Source organism: Lactuca virosa, chromosome 4, assembly GCF_052849685.1.
Source record: "Lactuca virosa cultivar CGN04683 chromosome 4, Lactuca_virosa_CGN04683_v6, whole genome shotgun sequence".
Taxonomy (NCBI): domain Eukaryota; kingdom Viridiplantae; phylum Streptophyta; class Magnoliopsida; order Asterales; family Asteraceae; genus Lactuca; species Lactuca virosa.
Window position 1 is genome coordinate 66,228,429 of NC_136429.1, and position 15,327 is coordinate 66,243,755.

Here is a 15,327-nt window from a genome sequence, read left to right on the forward strand (position 1 = left end):
AATTCGGGTCTATTTGAAAATAACTAGAATCCATTGATCCCTATAGCATTTTCTGGAGACATAAGAGTTTTTCGGCGGAAGCCGCTTATACCATATTTTGCTAAATAGATATCTATGTTATGATACAAGCGTTAGTTTTGAAAAAAAATAGATGAGATTTTGTGCCATCGGCTCTAAACAATCTTGTTTTTTGAACATGAAGAAATAAAGAAGCCATTGCGATTGCCGGAAATACTAGGCCTACTAAAGGAACCAAAACAGAGGGAAAGTTAAGAGTTGTCATAGAATGGCTACCTCGATTTACTATTTGTACCTGTTATTATTATTTATATTTTATATTTATAATATAAAGATATATTATTATATATAAAGATATCTTATTATAATTTGATAATTCTAAATTGGAATTATTATTATTACTTAATAGCTATTAAGTATAAATATAAGTATCTATCTAAGTGAGTATATAATGTAGTTTTATGTCTTTTTCATTCCGTCGAAAATCTATTTTACGGTATAGACGCTTATGACCTCCCCCTCTATGCCTTGCGGTAATGATTCCTCTGGCATTACGACCTTTACCACAATGATGTTGTCCATAGATCAAATTATTTCGTGGATTGGAATTCACTTTACTGTCTATGGCTCCATTGCGTGTGCTCGGGGTAGAAGTTTTGTATAAATGTATCGCCATGCAATTAAGTATTTTGATTTAAGTTCTTTTCTTTCTAAGAGGTGGAATAGAATAACCCGGTTGAAGCGTAATGATCATACGTCTTTAATGCATTGTCTGTCCCATAATGGGTCTCATTCTTCTAGCCTTTCCCCAAAGTCGATGACTATTCATCGCGATTACCTTGACACCAAAGAAGAGTTCGACCCAATGCTTTATTTATGTCCTAGTTGATCCTGATTCGACATTAGAAGTATATTGATTTTTCCCCAATAACTGAATACTTTTGTCTGTAAATACTGCATACCTGATTCCATCCATAAATCGATTTGATTCCCTATGAGTTCTAGTCTCAATAAGACTACTAATTCTTACTGTTCATATAGTATGATATGAATATACCACATCAATTCGTTATGTATGGATGATGAGATTTCATTGATACAAAGCTAATTCCAATAGACTTATTGGAGGGTCCCATTAGCGTGCATCCAGTAGGAATTGAACCTACGAATTCGCCAATTATGAGTTGGGTGCTTTAACCATTCAGCCATGGATGCTTAGCGGGTCATAGGGAATGACCAGATTCCAATTCAAATGGAATCTTTCAACTAAATCAATGAGATGCTTAAATGGAATTCTTTTAGTTCTAATAAATCAGGAGGAATTTAATGACAGGACATGAATTCAAGTCCTGAATTTTAGAATTGAGAGAGATACTGAGAGAGATCAAGAATTCTCACTATTTCTTAGATTCCTGGACCCAATTCAATTCATTGGGATCTTTCATTCACATTTTTTCCACCAAGAACGTTTTATAAAACTTTTTGACTCCCGAATTTGGAGTATCCTACTTTCACACAATTCACAGGGTTCAACAAGCAATCGATATTTCCAAACTTATGTGTGCGCACCGCGCTGCAGACACTAATGTATCATTGATCGACCGAAAACATTCAGGGACTTTTTATAGTAAATATTTATTTTTCATAATTGTATATGTATTAAAATTTCATTTAGAAAACCTGCATTAAATATACATTAATCATAAATTTTTAGTTTTAATCTTGTGATTAATTCTGTCGTTTACGTTTTGTTGTACAAATACAACTCATATGTAACAGATTTATAAAATAAGAAATAGAATTGATCTTTATAATACTCCTCTTCTTTTTTTTATGCTGTTATAAATGTAAAATCCAGGTTTGGTTAGTTTTGGGCGGTCTCAAAGAACTATTTTTAGCTATTATATCCTACAAAACAAACGTCCGATTTCAGGAAAATTTGTTTTAATGAGACTGTGATAAACACATGTCTTAGTAATTTTTGATTTATTGTTTATTTTACACCTAGTTCCTGAGTTAAGCCTACTTCCCTCCAAACCCCTCCAATTTGGGAGAAAGATTACGAGAGAATATCATCTTTTATCTTCTATTCTCTTCTTTCTAATTCTATCTAAAATTAGTTCAGGAACAAAATAGTTTCTGTTTTCTTTCCAGTTATCTTCACTTCCCTTATTCTCCTTCTTTAAGTTGGACTCGAGAATAAGGTGTTAAATACATTGGGGTAAACATAGATCTCAATAAATTTTTTTGTAACCATAAATTTATTAAGATTAAAGTTACAAAACATGCATTATTAATCAAAGATTTTCAGTTTATTCTTATGATTAATTACGTCAACTACATTTTGTTGTATAAATTATGGGAATATGCCTTCCAAAATCGACAATTTCTACAATGTTAAGGGCTATTTTGTCTTCCCAACTAACAAGGTCTAAAGTGGATAAATCAGGTCTAAATTAGACTACATGTTTAATTTGGAATAATGTGGTCTAAAATAGACTTCAAGCCTTACAGTGGGTTATTATGTCTAAAATAGACTATTTTCTGATGTGTCAAGGGCCAAATTTGCCAAATGTGGCAAACTTTTTCCCTTTTGTAGTTTCAATTGAACGCAGGAAAACAGAAGAGAGGTTTTATAAGACAAAATTGAAAGAGTTGTTTTCTCCCCCCCCCCTTTTTTTTGAGCGACACTTCTAGGGTTTCAACCCTTTTATCACCAAATCATTACAGCTCATTGTAATCTTTTTGATCAAGCTCTGTAAACACTACAATATTTTAGTGGATTGGTTATCGGCTTCCTCTGCCCATGGTTTTTTCCCGATTTGGGTTTTCCACATAAATCTTTGGGTCTCTCTGATTTAATGCTTTGCTTAGTATTTTTCATTGCATGTGGTTGATTCTGGTTTTATATTTTCAGTCCTATTCCTCTTGAACTAATATTGTTCTTGTGATTCGGATGTTTGGGTTGTTTGATTTATTAGGGATTTTTCGTTTTAGTGCATCCTTACCCTCTTTGTTTATTACAATTGGTTTTAGAGCTTCCGAGTTTAATATTAGTCTGTTTGTATTATTTTATCAACTGATTGATCATGTATTCGATGAAATATGATATTCCATTGTTGGATCGAAATACTAGGTTTCCACTTTGTCAAGTAAAGATAAGAGATGTTCTTATTTGTATGGATTTACACAAGACACTTTTGGGTTTCAATAAGATGCCCGCTTCATGGACGGAAGAAGATAACGAGACAAAATATTTAAAAGCTCAATCCCAGATTCGTTTACATTTGTCAATTGATTTTTTTCAAGATGATTCAAAAGAAACTTCAGCGACTACTTTATGGTTAAAGTTGGAACAATTATTGGTGACTGAGAGCCTACCAAATAAGTTGCACCTAAAGCAACGGTTGTTCATTCTCAAGATGACTGAAGGAGGTTCTTAAGTTGAACATATTTCCACATATGAAGAGTTGGTCAATAACTTGGAGCATATGGATGTTTAATATGAAGATGAAGACCTTGCTTTATTCTTGTTGTCACAGTTTCCTGAATCCTACAACCATTTTCGTGAATACTATAATCGACAACCATGACACTCTTATTTTAGATGAAGTTTGTACAACTTTGGATTCAAAAGAGAAGACGAAGCCTATAACTGGTTGTGGTTCAAGTGATGTTAAAGCCGAATGTTTAAATGTTAGAGGAAGAAAAATAGATAGAGGTAAAACCTCTCAATCTTCTAACAGGGCCAGATCCAAATCTAAATGCAAAAGAAGTATTTTCAATTACTGTCACAAGAAGGAAAATTGGATTTATGAATGCTTCAAGTTGAAGAATAAATAGAAAATAACAACAAATGGTAAATAAGCTAGTTCTTCGGGTGAAGATGATGTTGTTGAGGTTGATTGTAGTGGAGAACTTCTTACAATTTATTCAGATGAACTGAATTCTACTGGTGAAAGGGTACTCGGTTTTGGTTGTACTTTTCATATGTGTCACAATAGAAGTTGGTTTTATACATTTGAGAAGGTTAACTTGGATATGTTTTGATGGGTAACGATTCTACATGTCTAGTCATTGGATATGGCTCAATCAGAATCTGTATGTTTGATTGAGTTATCCGAACAATAGGAGATGTTAAATATGTTCATGGCCTCAGAAGAAAGGTGTTATCTCTTAGTTCCTTTGATTAAATAAGGAAAAGTTTGTTGGTAAAGGTGGAGTTCTCAGGGTATTCATGGTTCTGATAAACTGAGAGCCAAACAAAAGTTCTCAGACCTCTAATTTCTTGACATGAAAACAATTTCAAGTGATGTTGTTGTTGTTTCTAAGTCTATTTCTGATCGAAATCAGTCCCATCTTTGGCACCTTCGACTCGGCCATATGAGTTTTCAAGTTATGTCTTAATTGAGTCGAAGAGGATTACTAGGTAACCAAAAGGTTGTTGATTTGGAGTTCTGTCAAGATTGTGTACATGGTAAGAGAAAATGAGTAAGATTTATGAGTGGTATTCATACAACAAAAGGACCACTTGACTATGTCCATTCGGATTTATGGGGACCGACTCGAGTTACTTCAAAAGGTGGAGCTATCTATATGCTCACTAACATTGATGATTTCTCCAGCAAGGTGTGGTCTTTCTTCTTGAAACATAATGGAGATGTTTTTTCTACCTTCATAAATTGGAAAGTACAAGTTGAAAAGCAAATAGGATTAGGGGTAAAGTATCACTCGACATCACACCTTAATCCATACGCCTCAACAAAATGGTGTATCCGATCAACATCAATTGAGAAGAAAACTTTGTTTGAGTTATGGTCTGGGATACCTGCCGATTATACATATTTAAAACCTTTTGAATGTGCGGCTTATACATGAGGTGACAATAGGAAGTTTGAACCGAGAGCAATCAAATGAGTTTTTCTTGGGTACAATCTAGGTGTAAAGGGTACAAGTTACAAGCTTAGATCTAAAGAATGTTATTATCTCAAGAGATGTTACTTTTTATGAGTCCGCTATGATTCAATTAGTTACCGAATCTTATAAAACTACAGATGCATCATCTGAATCAAGTAAAGAGAAGGCTCAAATGTAACAGCCCAAATTTCCAATAAAATTTTTTATTTTTAAATAATGAAATCATTTCCATAAAATATAAAATTCCAATCACATTTGATTTCAAAATCCATATCATCAAACAATTTATTCATAATATCAGAGTGTCTCCACTAAAACGCAGAGAGTGCATGCCGCGTCATCACGCCAGACTCTTGCCCTTAGATCCCGATGTACCTGAAACAACCAACAAAATGTAAGCTAACGATTAGTGAGTTCCCCATAACATACCCCACACAATCCGCCTAATCATATAACCATATCAACCATACAAGCCATGCATATAAACATATATGGACGTCGTGGGCTCCCCCCAGGGTCTTAAACCTATGTGCCATGGCCACGCCCCATGGTGTTACTTGGAATGTCATGGGCACCCCCACATGATCTTATAACCAAGTGTCATGGGCAACCCCCATGGTCTTTACCTGGAACGCCATGGGCACCCCCACATGGTTTTATAACAAAGTGTCATGGACACCCCCATGGTCTTTACCTGGAATGCCATGGGCACCCCCACATGGTCTGGCATCCAAGTGCCACGGGATCCCCCCCCCACCGGGGGGTCTTCCGTGCGACTATCACAAAACAACTAGCATACCACATAACACATAATCAACTAGTACACCACATATCACATAATGGGCCAGCCTTGGTGCCTTCGACCGATTGGTATGGTCAGGAGACTCACCTTAGTCTGCTGAACCAGAAAGTTGCTCGCCTAACAGTCCGAAACCACCCGTGCTAAACAATAATACCATTAACCCAAAAATTAGGATTGAACATAATCTAATTAAAGAACCCAATTACCTAAGCCCAAGTCCTTTCATAATGGCCTAAGAGTCTTCCCTTTCTAATGGGCCCAAAGTCCATGTCCGAAACTATTAATAGGCCACATGGCCCAATAAGGCCCAACCAAAACAACCGTGGCCTAAAACATATTAGTCGGACCACTAACCCAAAATATGACCAGGCCCAAAACTGATTAAGGCCCAAAGAGTTTATAAGCCCACACGAAGCCCAAACCACTGGGGTGTGTACGCCAAGCGTACCACTTCAGTACGCTTAGCGTACTGAGTCCTTGGCTGTACGCGCTGCGTACGCTATATTACGCCCATCGTACAAGCAGATTAAGCACCACTTCCATTAAGTGCTTAATACTTGATATCTCAACGTCCAATATCAGATTTAAGCACATTAAGACGGCCTAGGGCATAAAGTTGGAAACTTTATTCCCTTCATGCTATAAGGGACTTTAAAACTTCATTCTTCACATTAGGACTTCATATAAAGCTTCACACTCATGCATGGAGTCTAGATAACCTTCAAGCTAGCACCTTTATGCATCTAGCATGCTCACAAAGCTTAGATCTAACCATCTTAGTCTCTGGAGTTGCTCAACTCTCAAGAGAAGATCCAAGAACCAAAAAGTGGACAATATAGAAAACCCTAACTCAATCTAATGAATAAGATGGCAAGATTAAGAGTTTATACATCCAGAAGCTCCTCAAGGTGAACTAGATGCAAGTTCTTGGAGCCCAATGCCACACCAAGGTTGCTCACTAACTTCTTCTTCTTGAATAAGTTCCAAAATAACCACCAACACACTTCTATGCTCCAAAATCACACTCTCAAGGGAAAACTAAGGTAAAGGGACGAAACGAGACTCTAGAGGCTGATTAGGGTTTGGTCCAAGTGGCGTAAGGATGAATAAATAGGTCTCAAGTCCGGGTTTTAGGGTTTTGGTCCTCTGTCGTGTACGCCCCGCGTACCCAATATTCCTTCGCGATCCTTCCTCCATAGTACGCTAAGCATACACTTATGTACGCCCAGTGTACAAAAGGGACCATTTTTGCCAAACTAGATCATTTCAAGGGGTTAGAACGGTTTACCTGATTTGGAGTGTTACAACTCTCCCCGACTTGTACTAGACATCGTCCTCGAAGTACGCAAACGCAAACAGATCCGAGTAATGCTCTCGCATCTCATCCTCCCGCTTCCATGTCCATTCGGAGCCTTTTCACTGCTGCCATTGAACCTTCACTAGCTTCACCTCCTTGTTACGAAGAACCTTAGTCTTCCTATCCAAAACCACAATGGGTTTCTCAATGTAGTTCAGGCTTCCATCTACCTGAATGTCGTCCAAAGAGATAATTGAAGCCTCGTTGGTGATACATTTCTGAAGCTGGGACACATGGAAGGCGTTATGAATCAGACTAAGCTCATTCAGAAGGTCCAGTCGATAAGCAACCCTGCCGACTCGGGCAAAAATCCTAAACGGACCAATACATCGGGGCCCCAACTTGCCCCTCTTCCGAAACTTAATGATACCCTTCCATGGTGACACTTTCAGCAAGACGAAATATCCCACCTGAAACTCGAGGTCCGGTCGGCGCCGGTCAGCATAACTCTTCTGACGGCTCTACGCGACTCGCAGCCTGTCGCGCACCTGCTGAATCAACTTGGTAGTTTTGAACACCACCTTGGTGCTTTCCATGACTCGATGCCCTACCTCGCCCCAATATACGGGAGACCTGCACCTCCGACTATACAACATCTCAAACGGGGGTCGGTCAATACTAGCATGATAACTATTGTTATATGAAAACTCTGCTAGTGGGAGGTATGTATACCAACTCCCTCCGAAATCCAATACGCAAGCTCGAAGCATATCCTCGAGCGTCTGAATCGACCGTTTGCTCTGACCATCGGTCTGAGGGTGGTAAGCGGTGCTGAAATGTAACTGGGTGCCCAATTCTACATGGAACTTCCTCCAAAACCTAGAGGTGAATCGGACATCACGGTCCGAGACCACGTATACCGGCACTTCATGCATGACCACCACCTCTCGAACATAGATATCTGCCAATTTCTTAACAAAGATACTCTCGGAGAACGGAATAAAATGGGCACTCTTCGTCAATCTGTCCACAATGACCCAAATGGAATCCACACCCCTCGTCATCCTCGGTAACTTTGTGATGAAGTCCATGGTGGTCTCTTCCTATTTCCACATGGGAATGGGTAGCGGCTAGATCTTGCCATGAGGCCTCTGATGTTCGGCCTTGACCTTCCTGCACGTCAAGCACCGCTCCACGAACAATGCGACCTCTCGCTTCATGCAGGGCCACCAGTAACTCAACCTCAGATCTCTGTACATTTTTGTAGCCCCCGGATGAATAGAGAACTTGGACTTGTGTGCCTCATCCATGATTTTCTGTCTCACTCCCCCAGATGCCGATACCTACACCCGACCACACTGTGTCAAAAGACCTCGACCATCCCGAACAAACAAAGGAATCTGCCCCTGAATCCGCTCTATCTTCCAGTTTTCTTTCTTCAAACCCTCCACCTGAGCCTCCTTGATCATATCCAACAAGAGGGAAATCACCTTCATCCTCAAACAAATGTCTCCAATCGGAGCACTCCCCGCCTTGTGGCTCAAGGCATCGGCCACCACGTTGGACTTCCCTGGATGGCACAATATCTAACAATCATAGTCCTTCAGTATATCCAACCACCTCGTCTGCCGCATGTTGATGTTCTGCTGATCCATCAGATACTTCAAACTTTTGTGATCAGTAAAGATGGTGCACCGAACTCCGTACAAGTAGTGCCTCCAGATTTTAAGGGCAAACACCACCGCCCCCAATTCCAGGTCGTGAGTGGGGTAGTTCGCCTCATGAGGCTTCAGCTGTCTCGAGGCGTACGCGATCACATGCCCCATCTGCATCAAAATAGCCCCTAACCCTGTGATAGACGCATCACAATACACCACCAAGTCATCTAAGCCCTTGGGTAGCGCTAAAATCAGGGCCTCACATAACCTTTGTCTCAAGGTCTCGAAAGCCAACTGCTGATCCGGGCCCCACTAAAAAGTCACATTCTTCTTGGTCAAGCGAGTCAAAGGTACGGCGATCTTGGAGAAATCCTGTATAAATCTCTGGTAATACCCCGCTAGACCCAAGAAGCTACGGATCTCAGATGCATTCTTCGGTATTTACCATCGCATCACTGCCTCAATCTTGGCTGGATCAACCAAAATACCCTCTTGGTTGATAATGTGCCCCAAAAATTGCACCTCACACAACCAGAAATCACACTTTGAGAACTTGGCATAAAGCCTTTCTGTCCTCAGTGTCCCCATTATCTCTCTCAAATACTACTCATGCTGCTCCTTGGTCTTAGAATAGACCAAGATATCATCAATAAAAACGATCACAGAACGATCCAACATCGGCCTACACACCCTGTTCATGAGGTCCATGAACGTTGTTGGGGCATTGGTGAGCTCGAATGGCATCACCACAAACTCATAGTGGCCGTACCGAGTCCTGAAAGCTGTCTTCGGTATATCCTCATCCCTAATCCTCATCTGATGGTACCTCGACCGAATATCAATCTTGGAATACCGAGATGCACCCTGAAGCTGATCGAACAAATCATCGATCCTTGGATGCGGATAACGGTTTTTCACCGTTAGCTTGTTCAGCTCTCGATAGTCAATGCACATCCTGTGTGATCCGTCCTTCTTTACAAAAAGGATCAGTGCTCCCCACGGAGAGCTGCCTGGACGGATAAACCCTCGGGCTAGCAGCTCCCAAAGCTGCGTAGACAGCTCCTACATCTCAGGCGAAGCTAACCGATACGGTGCCTTAGCTATCGGAGCTGCACATGGCACCAAATCAATGCGAAACTCTACCTGCCTCTCCGGAGGCACCCCAGGCAACTCCTTGGGAAATACATCTCGAAAATATCATACAACCGGTACACTGTCCAAATATGATGTGGTCTCAATCCTCGTATATGAGATGTATGCCAAAAATCCCGAACAACCCTGATGGAGAAGTCTCCTAGCCCTTGCAGCCGAATAGAGGGTTGGCCCCTGTGAGGCCCTTTCTCCATGAATAACCAATTCTCCCCCACTTGGAGTTAGAACTCTCACCAGCTGGCGCTCGCAGTCTATCATGGCCCTATTGGCCCCCAACCATTCCATTCCGAAGATCACCTTCAGCCCTCGCAACGGTATCGGAACCAGATCAACACGTAACCTCTCTCCAAACACATTCAGGACACAGTCTCGATATACCCTTGCAGCACTCACGGTGCGGTCATCCGCAATCTCAACCTCAACCGGGGAATCCAAAGTCCTCGGAGCATCCCAAAATTTATTGCTAAGCGCAAGAGATACGAACGATCGGGTAGCTCCCGAATCGAAAAGAACATGAGCCGACATACCATTGACCAAAAAGGTCCCTATATAAGAGCACATACATGCATAAGCATAATAAATTAATATCGAGCGGGAAAATAAATTTGCGTATCGGCCACAACGTCTGGCACTGCTCGAGCTTCCACTGTGGTCAACTGAAATATGCGGCTCTACACCGCAAGAGCATCTGCCTTGGCAGGGTGGGCATCTGTGATCCTCATTGTGGCGGGCGCAGGCGCCGCCACAGCCCCTCCTCCTCCCTGCAACCTTGGACAATCGGCCTTTTTATGGCCGGTCTGGTTGCAATGAAAACAAATCAAGCCCTTCTTCGGGCAATCCCTACTCATGTGGCCCTACTGTCCACACGTGTAACATCCCGAGCCCGCTATCTCACATCCCCTACTGTGCGGCTTACCGCACTTGGTACATCGACCGCGCCCCTGCTAGCCCATACCGGAAGAGTCAAAGGTCTTAGGCTTTTTAACCTGACCTACAGCTATCTAAGCCTGCTCTGGCTTCCACTTGGTGCGGAACTCCAACTCCATCTCCCGCTCCCTGGCCTTCTCCACCATCTCATTCAGGGTTTTGCACCCTGAAAAGCTCACGAACTCACGGATATCATCCCTCAGCATGGAATGTACCTCGTCCTCCTCATATCCTCATCCACAACATACTGCGGAATCAATAGTGCTTGTTCCCGAAACTTGGCGGTGATCTCCGCCACGGTCTCGGTGGTTTGATGAAGCTCCTGAACTTCCCTCACTAACCGTTGCACCTCAATGGATGGTGCAAACTCCAAGTCAAAACGCCTGACAAACTCCTCCCATGACATCTCAACCACTCCGGTTGATCCCACCTGGTGGGTCACCTCCTCCCACCAGTCCCTGGCTCGATCCCTCAGCATGCACGAACCAAACCCCACTTTTGCCGCCTCGGGGCAAGAGCTCATGCGTTGGGCGTTCTCCATGTCTGCCACCCAGCGTCGACTAACTATGGGGTCCTTGAACCCAAAGAACTCAGGTGCCCCACACACCTTGAACTCTCGGAACGAGGGAGTTCGGGCCCCGACCTGGCCCGTAGCAATCTCGGCTCGGAAAGACCTGAGCCGCTCCTCCATGATCTCCATCATCCCCTGCTTGACGGTCCCGAAAATCACTAGGGTCTCGTCAAGGATGCCCCTTGTAACCTCTGCTGCGATAAGCTCGTGCAACCTCTCGTCAATAGGCTCAGTACTGTAGCCCGACCCAGATCCTGATCCTGATCCTGATCGTGATCCCCCTGCTCCATGACGTGTCACCACCATACTGCACTAAAATACCATAAGATAGAATGATCAAGATATTCAAAAGGGGATCCTTCCACACTGGTCTCCTTAGAGCTTCAAGATTTAACATTAGTTCGGGTACAAGTCCTATGCTTCAAGTAGTACGGGCCCAATACCACCTTCCACACCTACATGTACCTTCCCCAAGGCTCTAACTGATAACTCTAATTCGTCCCAGAACAAAACATATCTTACATACTACCGCATAACTCAAACCCTAGGTTATCCTAAGATTTACTCAATCCCATCTAACCATAACGCAAATCATAACAGGTTGCCTTATGCATGCGAATTATACACAGAACATGATCAAATAGACTGTCGAATAACAGACTCTACCCTAGGACCACAACCAAACAAGGAACAGGAAATAAGGCCAAATTAATTATTCTATGGCTATAAGATCCTAACCATATACAATTTTTAAAGCATACACATAGCAAAATCCATACGACTATCACATTCCAAATATCAATATAGAATGGCTAACATATTAGGGAAAACACTTACTTGAGCTCGGCCGATTACGCGCATTGCACTCTCCCTTTTTCTTACAAGAAATCGGTTTTAAAAAGTTTTTAACTTTAATTTTTTAAAACAATTTTACCATTTCCTCAGTTTGAGTTCTGACACACTCGAGAGTATGCCCGAATCCCTCAAACCAAGGCTCTGATATCAACTTGTAACAGCCCAATTTTCCAATAAAATTTTTCATTTTTAAATAACATAATCATTTCCATAAAATATAAAATTCCAATCAAATTTGTTTTTAAAATCCAATCAAATTTATTCATAATATTATAGTGTCCCCAATAAAACGCTAGAGAGTGCATGTCGCGCCATCACGTCTTACCCTTAGATCCCGAAGTACCTAAAACAACCAACAAACTGTAAGCTAACGCTTAGTGAGTTCCCTATAACACACCCCACACAATCCGCCTAATCATATAACCATATCAACCATGCAAGCCATGCATATAAACATATATGGATGTCGTGGGCTCCCCCCAGGTTCTTACACCTATGTGCCATGGGCACCCCCATGGTCTTACTTGGAATGCTATGGTCACCCCCACGTGGTCTTATAACCAAGTGTCATGGGCACCCCCATGGTCTTTACCTGGAATGCCATGGGCACCCCCATACGGTCCTATAACCAAGTGCCATGGGCACCCCCATGGTCTTTACCTGGAATGCCATGGGCACCCCCACATGGTCTGAGATCCAACTGCCACGGGCTCCCCCCGGGGTCTTCCATGCAAGTATCACAAAACAACTACCATACCACATAACACATAATCAACTAGTATACCACATATGATATAATGGGTCGGCCTTGGTGCCTTCGACCCATTGGTGAGGAGACTCACCTTAGTCTGTTGAACCCGAAAGCTGCTCGCCTAACAGTCCGAAACCACCCGTGCTGAACAATAATACCATTAACCAAAAAATTAGGATTGAACATAATCTAAATAAAGAACCCAATTACCCAAGCCCAATTCCTTTCATAATGGCCCAAGAGTCTTCCCTTGTTAATGGGCCCAAAGTCCATGTCCAAAACTATTAATGGGCCACATGGCCCAATAAGGCCCAACCAAAACAACTATGTCCCAAAACAGATTAGTCGGACCCCTAACCCAAAATATGACCAGGCCCAAAACTGATTAAGGCCCAAAGAGTTTATAAGCCTATACGAAGCCCACACCACTAGATGCGTACGCCAAGCATACCACTTCAGTACGCTTAGTGTACTGAGTCCTTGGCTATACGCACTGCATACGCTATATTACAACCAGCGTACAAGCAGATTAAGCACCACTTAATACTTGATATCTCAACGTCCAATATCATATTTGAGCACATTAAGACGTCCTAGGGCATAAAGTTGGCAACCTTATGCCCTTGCATGTTATAAGGGACTTCAAAACTTCATTCTTCACAACAGGACTTCATATAAAGCTTCAAACTCATGCATGAAGTCTAGATAACCTTCAAGCTATCACCTTTATGCATCTAGCATGCTCACAAAGCTCATATATAACCATCTTAGTCTACGGAGTTGCTCAACTCTCAAGAGAAGATCCAAGAACCAAAATAGGGACAATATAGAAAACCCTAACTCGATCTAATGAATAAGATGGCAAGTTAAGACTTTATACCTCCATAAGATCCTCAAGGTGAACTGGATGCAGGTTCTTGAAGCTCAATGCCACACCAAGGTTGCTCACTAACTTCTTCTTCTTGAATAAGCTCCAAAATGCCACCAAGACACTTCTATGCTCCAAAATCACAGGGAAAATTAAGGTAAAGGGAAGAAATGAGACTCTAGAGGCTAATTAGGGTTTGGTCCAAGTGGATTAAGGATGAATAAATAGGTCTCAAGTCCGGGTTTTAGGGTATTGGTCCTCTGTCGCGTACGCCTCGCGTACTCAATATTCCTTCACGATCCTTCCTCCATAGTACGCTAAGCGTACACTTAGGTTCGCCCACCGTACAAAAGGGACCATTTTGCCAAATTAGATCATTTCAATGGGTTAGAACGGTTTACCTGATTTGGAGTGTTACATCAAATAAAAGTGGAGCTTCCTACTTCGCCTTCCACTTCTATTCCAAGGTTGTTTGAAAATCAAGAGTCTTCCTCGTCTGATGAGCCCATTGTTATTGAAGAGTTAACATTTTCACCACCACGAGCTACTACTCCATGCATTGCAAGAGATAGATCAAGAAAAGAGACATGTACCTCTAAATAGGTATGTTGAAGTTGATCTTGTTGATTATGCTTTTATTGTTTCTTATGATATTGAGTCTAGAATGGAGCCTATGAATTATGATGAGGCTGTTAAGTCTGAAGACTCACGTGATTGGATGATTACAATGCAAAGTGAGATGGAGTCCTTGAAAAGAAATGGTACTTGGGAATCCTATTCTGAAAGGAAAAATATCATTTAAATGCATGTGGGTCTACAAGCTCAAGAAATCTGTCCACCCGAATGAAAAACCAAGGTATAAAGCTCGATTAGTAGCTAAAGGATACAATCAGATTCTTGATATTGATTACACTAACATTTATTCCCGTGTTTTCAACCATACTTCTATCAGTGTATTATTGGGATTGGTTGCTTCTAATGATTAATTAATTAGAGGAACTTGATGTTACTACAACTTTATTTAATTATGTGCATGAGGAAGAGAGTTTTTATCCAACAACCCGAGGGTTTTATAGTTTCTGGAAAGGAGGACTACATGTGTAAATTAAATAATCTCTTTATGGCCTCAAGTAGTCTCCTAGACAATGGTATAAGAGGTTTGATTCATTCATGACCAGCCACGAATTCAAGAGGGGCGCCCATGATAGCCGCGTTTATTACAAAATGATGATGGTTCGATGATCTATTTACTCTTATATATAGATGACATGTTGATCACAACGAAAGATATGAAGGAAATTCGGAAATTAAAAGACCAGTTGAAAGCTGATTTTGAAATGAAGGACTTAGGAGCTACCAAAAAAAATTTAGGTATGAAAATTATTCATGACAGGAAGTATATGGTTTGCATCTATCTCATAAAATTACATTGAGAAAGTCCTAATATGCTTCAATATACATGAAGCAAAACCTGTCAACACACCTTTTGCAGCTCATTTCAAGTTATCATC

At 41.5% G+C, this 15,327-nt stretch overlaps 1 non-coding gene across 1 annotated transcript; it reads right to left on the bottom strand.

The window, feature by feature from the left end:
• Window positions 1-1,159: 1,159 nt before the first annotated feature.
• TRNAM-CAU (transfer RNA methionine (anticodon CAU)) lies at window positions 1,160-1,233 on the bottom strand. Its single transcript has one exon. It is a non-coding gene; the product is annotated as a tRNA-Met (tRNA).
• Window positions 1,234-15,327: the final 14,094 nt, after the last annotated feature.